At 37.3% G+C, this 10,113-nt stretch overlaps 1 pseudogene; it reads left to right on the top strand.

Annotated features, from left to right (window-relative positions):
• Positions 1–1,317: 1,317 nt before the first annotated feature.
• LOC146395674 (large ribosomal subunit protein eL22-like) lies at positions 1,318–7,876 on the top strand (annotated as a pseudogene).
• The last annotated feature ends 2,237 nt before the right edge of the window (positions 7,877–10,113 follow it).

Here is a 10,113-nt window from a genome sequence, read left to right as displayed (position 1 = left end):
TTACGATGGAGCATGATAGAGGACAAATGTGAGAAAAAGAATGTATATATGTTTGTGTGACTGGGTCACTTTGCTGTACAGTAAAAAATTGACAGACCCTGTAAACCAACTATAATGGAAAAAATAAAAATCATTAAAAAATATACACTACTTTATATAAAATAAATAACCAGTAAGTATGTACTATTATATAGCACAGAGAACTATACTCAATATTTTCTAACAATCTATAATGGAATAGAATGTAAAAAAAGAATATATATATATATATATATATACACACACACACACACATATATCCATATATATATATATATAACTGAATCACCTTACTGTATACCTGAAACTAACAAAGTATTGTAAATCAACTATATTTCAATAGAGATTAAAAAAATAGAGTGGATAAATACATTATGCTATAGCTGTAGAATGTAGAACTCTACAGCAATAGATATTAACAAATAGGTATTGCTACTTTGAACGACAGGAATGTATGTTATAAACATAATTATGGGTGAAAAAAAGCCAGAACCAAAAGAATACATAGTATGGTATTCCATTTACATAAAATTTTAAAAGACAAAACTAATCTGTAGTTTGAGAAGGCCGGATAGTCATTCTCAAAAGGGGAAGTGAAGGAATAGCAATACAAAGGGAGCATAAAGGCAGCTTCTGGGAGGTTGATAATGTAATTAATAGAGTGATATTTACATAGATTGTCATCTGCACATTTAAACATTTGTGCACTTTTGTGAACATGTATTATACTTGAAGAAAAAAAATTAAAAAGATCTGCACAAAAGGGTTCAAATAACAGATGAGACACAACCAAATAGAGAGTGGTTGGTATATGTTCTGTGATCATTTGAAAAAAAAAATGTTCTGCTCTTGTTGAATGGAGTGTTTTACAAACAGAATAGATTCTGTTGAATGCTGATGTTTTTGAGTTCTTCTATATCTTTCTGATTTTCTGTCAAATTGTTCTATAAATCAAGTGAGGATTGTTGGGATGTCCAAGTACAACTGTGGATTTATCTATTTTTCTCTTCAGTTTTATCAGTGTCTCTTCACAAATATTACAGTTCTGCTCCTTGGTGCCTACATATTTAGGATTACTATGTCTTTTTGGTGGATTGACCTTTTTATCATTATATAATGTCGTTCCTTGTTTCTGGTAATTTCCTTTGCTTTTAAGTAAATTTACGTAATATTAATGTAGCTATTTTACTTTAATATTTGCATGGTATAAATTCTTTCATTCTTGGGCTCTTTGCATCTGGGTAGTTTGCTCAACTCCCTTTCTGCCTCCACTGCCGCCATGGTGCCAATGAAAAAGCTTGTGGCGAAAGGGGGCAAAAAAAAGAAGCAGGTTCTTAAATTCACTCTTGATTGCACGCACCCAGTGGAAGATGGAATCATGGATGTGGCCAATTTTGAACAGTTTCTTCAGGAAAGAATCAAAGTGAATGGAAAAGCTGGAAACTTTGGGGGAAGGGTTGTAGCAATCGAAAGAAGCAAAAGCAAGATCACTGTAACTTCTGAGGACTTTTTCCAAAAGGTATTTGAAATATCTCACCAAAAAATTTTTTTTAATTAATTAATTTATTTTTTCCCACTGTACAGCAAGGGAATAAAGTTGTCATTACATGTATACATTTTTCCCCCCACCCTTTGTTCTGTTGCAATATGAGTATCTAGACATAGTTCTCAATGCTACTCAGCAGGATCTCCTTGTAAATCTATTCTAAGTTGTGTCTGATAAGCCCAAGCTCCAAATCCCTCCCACTCCCTCCCTCTCCCATCAGGCAGCCACAAGTCTATTTTCCAAGTCCATGATTTTCTTTTCTGAGGAGATGTTCATTTGTGCTGGATATTAGATTCCAGTTATAAGTGATATCATATGGTATTTGTCTTTGTCTTTCTGGCTCATTTCGCTCAGTATGAGAGTCTCTAGTTCCATCCATGTTGCTGCAAATGGCATTATGTCATCCTTTTTTATGGCTGAGTAGTATTCCATTGTGTATATATACCACCTTTTCCGAATCCAATCATCTGTCGATGGACATTTGGGTTGTTTCCATGTCCTGGCTATTGTGAATAGTGCTGCAATGAACATGCGGGTGCACGTGTCTCTTTTAAGTAGAGTTTTGTCCAGATAGATGCCCAAGAGTGGGATTGCGGGATCATATGGAAGTTCTATGTATAGATTTCTAAGGTATCTCCAAACTGTTCTCCATAGTGGCTGTACCAGTTGACATTCCCACCAGCAGTGCAGGAGGGTTCCCTTTTCTCCACAGCCCCTCCAGCACTTGTTATTTGTGGATTTATTAATGATGGCCATTCTGACTGGTGTGAGGTGGTATCTCATGGTAGTTTTGATTTGCATTTCTCTTATAACCAGCGATGTTGAGCATTTTTTGATGTGTTTGTTGGCCATCTATGTATCTTCTTTGGAGAAATGTCTATTCAGGTCTTTTGCCCATTTTTCCATTGATTGATTGGTTTCTTTGCTGTTGAGTTGTATAAGTTGCTTATATATTCTAGAGATTAAGCCCTTGTCCGTTGCATCATTTGACACTATTTTCTCCCATTCTGTAAGTTGTCTTTTTGTTTTCTTTTGGGTTTCCTTTGCTGTGTAAAAGGTTTTCAGTTTGATGAGGTCCCATGGGTTTATTTTTGCTGTTACTTCTATTGCTTTGGGAGACTGACCTGAGAAAATATTCATGATGCTGATGTCAGCATTTTGCCAGTGTTCTCTTCTAGGAGTTTGATGGTGTCCTGTCGTATATTTAAGTCTTTCAGCCATTTGGAGTTTATTTTTGTGCATGGTGTGAGGGTGTGTTCTAGTTTCATTGCTTTGCATGCAGCTGTCCAGGTTTCCCAGCAATGCTTGCTGAATAGACTTTCTTTTTCCCATTTTATGTTCTTGCCTCCCTTGTCAAAGACTGATTGACCACAGGTGTCAGGGTTTATTTCCAGGTTTTCTATTCTGTTCCATTGGTCTGTCTGTCTGTTTTGATACCACACTGTTTTGATGACTGTGGCTTTGTAGTATTTCTTGAAGTCTGGGAGAGTGATGCCTCCTGCTTGGTTTTTGTTTCTCAGGATTGCTTTGGCAATTCTGGGTCTTTTGTTGTTCCATATAAATGTTTGGATTGTTTGTTCTAGTTCTGTGAAAAATGTCCTGGGTAATTTGATAGGGATAGCATTGAATCTGTAGATTGCTTTGGGTAGTATGGCCATTTTTACAATATTGATTTTCCCAATCCAGGAACATGGAATATCTTTCCATTTCTTTACATCTTCTTTGATTTCATTGATTAAAGTTTTATAGTTCTCAGCATATAAGTCCTTTACCTCCTTGGTCAGGTATATTCCGAGGTATTTGATTTTGTGAGGTGCAATTTTAAAAGGTATTGTATTTTTGTATTCCTTTTCTAATATTTCATTGCTGGTATACAGAAATGCAACTGACTTCTGAATGTTAATCTTATAGCCTGCTACTTTGCTGAATTTATTAATCAGTTCAAGTAGTTTTGGGGTTGAGTCCTTGTTGTCTGCATACAGTGACAGTTTGATCTCTTCTCTTCCTATATGGATGCCTTTTATTTCTTTTGTTTGTCTAATTGCTGTGGCTAGGACTTCCAAAACTATGTTGAAGAGCAGTGGTGAGAGTGGGCATCCCTGTCTTGTTCCAGATTTGAGTGAGAAGGCTTTCAGTTTTTCCCCATTGAGGATTATATTTGCTGTGGGTTTATCATAAATGGCTTTGATTATGTTCAGGGATGTTCCCTCTATACCCACTTTGGCGAGAGTCTTGATCATAAATGGATGTTGAACTTTGTCAAATGCTTTTTCTGCGTCTATTGAGATGATCATATGATTTTTTACTTTTCTTTTGTTAATGTAGTGTATGATGTTGATTGATTTGCATATGTTGAACCATCCTTGTGGACCTGGGATGAACCCTACCTGGTCATGGTGTATGATTTTTTTGGTATGTTGTTGGATTCGGTTGGCTAAGATTTTGTTGAGAATTTTTGCATCTGTGTTCATCAAAGATATTGGCCGATAGTTTTTATTTTGGTGTTCTCTCTGTCTGGTTTTAGAATTAGGGTGATGGTGGCATCATAGAATGTCTTTGGGAGTATTTCTTCTTCGACCTTTTGAAAGAGTTTAAGGAGGATGGGCACCAATTCCTCTTTATATGTTTGATAGAATTCACCTGTGAAGCCATCTGGTCCTGGACTTTTATTTGTAGGGAGTGATTTTATGACTTCTTCAATTTCATTTCTAGTGATCGGTCTGTTCAGTTGGTCTGTTTCTTCTTGATTCAGTTTTGGCAGGCTGTAAGATTCTAGAAAATTGTCCATTTCTTCCAGATGGTCAAATTTGTTGGCATGTAGTTGTTCATAGTATTCTCTTATGGGTTTTTGTATTTCTGCAGTATCCATTTTGATTTCTCCTTTTTCATTTATAATTTTGGTTGAGTTCTTTCTCTCCTCTTTTTAGTGAGTCTGGCCAGGGGTTTGTCAATTTTGTTCACCTTTTCAAAAACCAGCTCTTGGTTTTATTAACTTTCTCTATTGTTTTTTGAGTCTCTATTTTATTGATTTCTTCTTTGATCTTTATAATTTCCTTCCTTCTGCTGACTTTAGGACTTTTTTGTTCTTCTTTTTCTAATTCATTTAGGTGGAGGGTTAAGTTGTCAATTTGGGATCTTTCTTCTTTTTTGAGAAAGGCCTGTATTGCTATAAATTTCCCTCTGAGCACTGCTTTCACAGCATCCCATAGATTTTGAGAGGTTGTGTTTTCATTATCATTTGTCTCCAGGTATTTTTTAATTTCCTTCTTGATTTCCTCATTGACCCATTGGCTTTTTAGTAGCATGTTGTTTAGTCTCCATGGAGTAGGTTTTTTTTCTCATTTATTTTCCCATGGTTGAGTTCTAATTTCATGGTGTTGTGGTCAGAGAAGATACTTGAGATAATTTCTATGTTCCTAAATTTGTTGAGGTTAGCTTTGTGTCCCAATATGTGGTCGATTCTTGAGAATGTTTGATGTGCATTTAAGAAGAATGTGTATTCTGATTTTTTTTGGATGTAGTGTCCTGAAGATCTCAATTAAGTCTAACTTTTCTATTGTTTCCTTTAGGATCTCTGTTGCTTTATTGGTTTTCTGTCTAGAGGATCTGTCCATTGGTGTGAGTGGGGTATCAAAGTCTCCTACTATGATTGAATTCTCATTGATTTCTCCCTTTATGTCTGTTAATATTTGTTGTATGTTTCTGGGTGCTCCTGTATCTGGGGCATATATGTTGATGATAGTAACATCCTCTCCTTGGATGGATCCCTTAATCATTAATAGTGTACTTCTTTGTCTTTCTTTATATCCTTTGTTTTAAAGTCTGTTTTGTCTGATAAGAGTATTGCAACTCCTGCTTTCCTGTCATGTCTATTGGCATGAAATATTTTTTCCCACCCCTTCACTTTCAATCTGTATGTGTCCTTTGTCCTAAGGTGAGTTTCTTGTAGGCAGCATATTGAAGGTTTTTACCTTTTTATCCACTCAGCCACTCTGTGTCTTTTGATTGGAGCATTCAGTCCATTGATATTTAAAGTGATAATTGATAGATGATTATTTATTGCCATTTTGAACCTCGTGTTCCAGTTGATTCTATGGTTCTCCATTCTTCCTTTCTTTTTTTGGTTGGATGGTCTCCGGTTATTGTCTGTTTGAGTGTTTTATTTTTTTTTTCATTTTTTGCAAATGCAGTGTTTGGTTTTGGCTTGTGGTTGCCCTGTTTTTTAAGTATGCTAACCCCTTCCTATAATTGTGTGTTTTAGCTTTATGGTCCTGTAGGTTCAAACACTTCATTACTATATTAAAATTAAGAAGAGAAACAAAAAAACAAACAAACAAAAAGGGTCTATTTATTTCCTAATATCCCTTGCCCACATTTTATGATTTTGGTGACTCTTTTTTTTTTCTTTTTAATTTCATTTTGTTTGAAGCATGTTCATGATTAAATCTGTATGCTGGCTTATTTGAGTGACTGCTCTCTCTGGTCTCCTCAATCCTCATTCTTCCTCTTCTTCTTTTTTTTTTCCTTTTTCCTCCCTTTCTTTCCTTCCTTTCTTTTTGGTTTATAAAAGCCCTTTCAATATTTCTTTTACCCTGGGTTTTGTATTGCTGTATTCTTTTAGCTTTTGTTTGTTGGAAAAAAAAATTATTTCTCCTTCTATTTTCAATGATATTCTTGCTGGATAGAGTATTCTAGGTTGCATATTTTTTCCTTTTAGCACTTTAAATATCTCTTGCCATTCCCTCCTGACCTGTAGTGTTTCTGTAGAGAAATCAGGTGATAATCTTATGGGGGTTCCCTTGTAGGTAACATTCTGCTTTTCTCTTACTGCCTTTAGGATCCTCTCTTTATCACTAACTTTTGCCATTTTTATTATTATGTGTCTTGGTGTGGGTCTATTTGGGTTCAACTTGTTTGGGGCCCTCTGTGCTTCCTGTATCTTGAACTCAGTATCCTTTATATTTGGAAAGTTTCCAGCAATAATTTCTTCAAATATATTTTCCATTCCCTTATGTTTTTCTACTTCTGGAATTCCTATTATGTGTAGATTGGCCCGCTTTATATTATCCCATAGATCTCTTATCTTGCTTTCCTGTTTTTTGATTTGGTTTTCTGTCTGCTGGCCTGATTGGGTGATTTCCATTATTCTGTCTTCCATATCACTGATTCATTCTTCTGCATTGTTCATTCTGGTTTTTACTGCCTTTAGTTCCTTTCTGAGGGTATCTGCATTACTGTTCCTATCTTCTCTTAATTCCTTCAGGATTTTCACTGTTTCTCTTTTGAACTCCAGGTCTGTCAGACTGCAGAGATCTGTTTCATTGTTAACTGCTTTAGGTGAGTTCTCCTGTTGGTTTAACTGGGGGTGGTTTCTCAGCTTCTTCATCTTGCTTGTTGTTTTCTTTTTCCTGGTGGAGTTGTACTCTCCGTGGCCAGGCTGTGTTTGCCTTGTCACTGCTGAGGAATGCTTCCTGAGGGCTGGCATTGTTGGTCAGTCTTTGTTGAGGCAGTGTGGATTTTCTGGAGTGTTGATGGGGTTAACAGGGTCTCTTTGAAGCAAAGGAGGACTTCCTGAGGGCAGAAAGGACTGGGAGATCCACACCACGATGGGAGCAGATTTCACTCGTCCGGGCAGAGCTTGCTCTATTGTTTTTGGGATGTGGGGCTCTTGCAGGGGGCTGGCGATGCTGGGCAGCTGTTCTGCAGGAGTGCAGCGCCCCCCAAAGGTTGTAGCAGCTATGTGGGTCACTGAGAACCCAAGATGCTCTTCCCCAGGGCAGCCTGACTCAGAAGGACTGAGAATGTAGGCAGCCCTTTACATGGCCTGGCCAAGCTTGTTGTAGCTTTTCTGGGCTGCAGGGGCTCTTGCAGGGGGCTGGCGGTGCTGGACAGCTGTTCTGCGGGAGTGCAGCACCTCCAGAGGGATGGAGCAACTAGCTGGGCTGCTGCGAACCCAAGGGGCTCTTTCCCAGAGCAGCCGGACTTGGAAGGACTGTCCAAGAATTAGGCAGATCTTTTCACGGCCTGGCCAAGCTTGTTCTAGCTTTTCTGGGGTGTGGGGGTTCCTGCAGGCGGCTGGTGGTCCTGGGGAGCTGTTCCCTGGGAGTGCACCAAAAAATATTTGAAGAATAACCTACGTGATTATGTGTCGTTGCTAACAGCAAAGAGAGCTATGAATTACGCTACTTCCAGATTAATCAAGATGAAGAGGAGGAAGAAGATGAGGATTGAAATTCCTTTCTCTGTAACATTTTGTATGAGTTCTTGAATAAAAGTAAGGAATCAAAAAAATTAATTCTTTCATTCTTTATTTTCTTTCAATCTTCCTATACTGTTACACTTGAAGTGAGTTTTTTATGACAGCATATAGTTGATTCATGTTTTTTACATCCATTCTGCTGATCTCTTTTAATTGGTGTATTTTGATCATTTGATTTGAATTTAATTATGTTAGGGCTTAAGATCATCATTTTATTTTATTTTTTCTATTTGTTATCTCTGTGCTTTTTTGTGTGTATCTGTTACCTTTTTCTTGCCATCCTGTGCATTACTTAAACATGTTTTATAATTCTAGAACAAAGTATTTTAAAGTTTTTTAGGAAGCACAGAAGTCCCAGAATAGCCAAAGCCATCCTGAGGAAGAAAAATGGAGCTGGAAGAATCAGACTCCTTGACTTCAGACTATACTACAAAGCTACAGTCATCAAAACTGTGTGGTACTGGCACAAAGACAGAAATATAGATCACTGAAACAGGATAGAAAGCCCAGAATTAAACCCACACCTAAAATCAACTAATATGACAAAGGAGGCAAGAATATACAATGGAGAACAGACAGCCCCTGCAATAAATGGTGCTTGGAAAACTGGACAGCCACAGGTGAAAGAATAAAATTATAACACTTCCTAACACCATGCACAAAAATAAACTCTAAATGGATTAAAGACCTAGATATAAGACCAGATACTCTAAAACTCTTAGAGGAAAACATAGGCCAAACACTCTCCGACTTAAAGGACAGCAATTATCTTCTCAGATCCACCTCCTTGAGTAACGACAATAAAAACAAATATAAATAAATGGGACTTAATTAAACTTAAAAGTTCCCGTCATGGCTCAGTGGTTAACGAATCCAACTAGGAACTGTGAGGTTGCAGGTTTGATCCCTGGCCTTGCTCAGTGGGTTAAGGATCTGGTGTTGCCGTGAGCTGTGGTGTAGGTCGAATATGTGGCTTGGATCCTGAGTTCCTGTGGCTCTGGCGTAGGCCAGTGGCTGCAGCTCTGATTCAACTCCTAGCCTGTGAAGCTCCATATGCCACAGGAGCAGCCGAAGAAATGGCAAAAAGACAAAAAAAAAAAAAAAAATTCGGCACAGCAAAGGAAACCCTAAACAAAACAAAAAAAGATAGTCCACAGAATGGGAAAAAATATTTGCAAATCAAGTGACTGACAAGGGATTAACCTCCAAAATTTATAAACACCTCCTGCAGCTTAATGTCAGAAAACAAACAACCCCATCAAAAAATGGGCAGAAGATCTAAACAGACACTTCTCCAAAGAAGACATACAGATGGCCAAAAAACACATGAAAGGATGTTCAAGATCATTCATTATTAGAGAAATGCAAATCACAACCACTATGTGGTACCACTTTACACCAGCCAGAATGGCCATCATCCAAAAGTCTACAAACAATAAGTGCTAGAGAGGGTGTGGAGAAAAAGGAACCCTATTATACTGTTAGTGGGAATATCAATTGGTACAACCACTGTGGAAAGCAGTGTGGCGATTCCTCAGAAAACTAAAACTAGAATTACCATTTGATCCAGCAATCGCACTCCTGGGCATCTATCTAGAGAAAACCACGACCCAAAAATATACATGTACTCCAGTATTCATGGGCAGCACTCTATACAATAGCCAAGACATGGAAACAACCTAAATGTTCATAGACAGAGGAGTGGATAAAGAAGATGTGGTACACACATACAATGGAATATGGCTCAGATATTAAAAGGAAAGAAATAACAGCATTTTTAGCAACATGGATGGACCTAGAAATTACCATGCTAAGTGAAGTGAGTCAGACAGTGAAACAGCAACATCCTGTGCTATCACTTACATGTGGAATCTAAGAAAAAGACACAATGAACTTCTTTGCAGAGCAGATACTGACTCACGGACTTTAAAAAACTTATGGTTTCCAAATGAGACAGGTTGAGGGGGTGGGGGGATGGGCTGGGGTTTGGGATGGAAATGATATAAAATTTTCTTGTGATGGTAGTTTTACAACTATAAATGTAATAAAATTCATTGAGTAATAAAGAATTCAATTTTTGATTCTCTATAGTGTTTTTAAATTTAATTGTACAGTTGCATTATTTAATTATAATTATCATACATTCTTTGATGGAGAGGAAATCAGAGTCAGATCTAAGACTTCAGCATTCCAAGAATGATATCAAATGACCCCCTTTATTGTGGATTATGCACTTATTTACTATGAGATGTATTTCTTCTCCAGAGAT

Source organism: Sus scrofa, chromosome 16, assembly GCF_054392235.1.
Source record: "Sus scrofa isolate SSC_HxYL_T2T_F1_AM1 chromosome 16, Sscrofa_HxYL_maternal_Yorkshire_Landrace_v2.0, whole genome shotgun sequence".
Classification (NCBI taxonomy): domain Eukaryota; kingdom Metazoa; phylum Chordata; class Mammalia; order Artiodactyla; family Suidae; genus Sus; species Sus scrofa.
The sequence above is the reverse complement of the archived record's forward strand: the minus strand, read 5'-3'. Positions and strand labels throughout refer to the sequence as shown.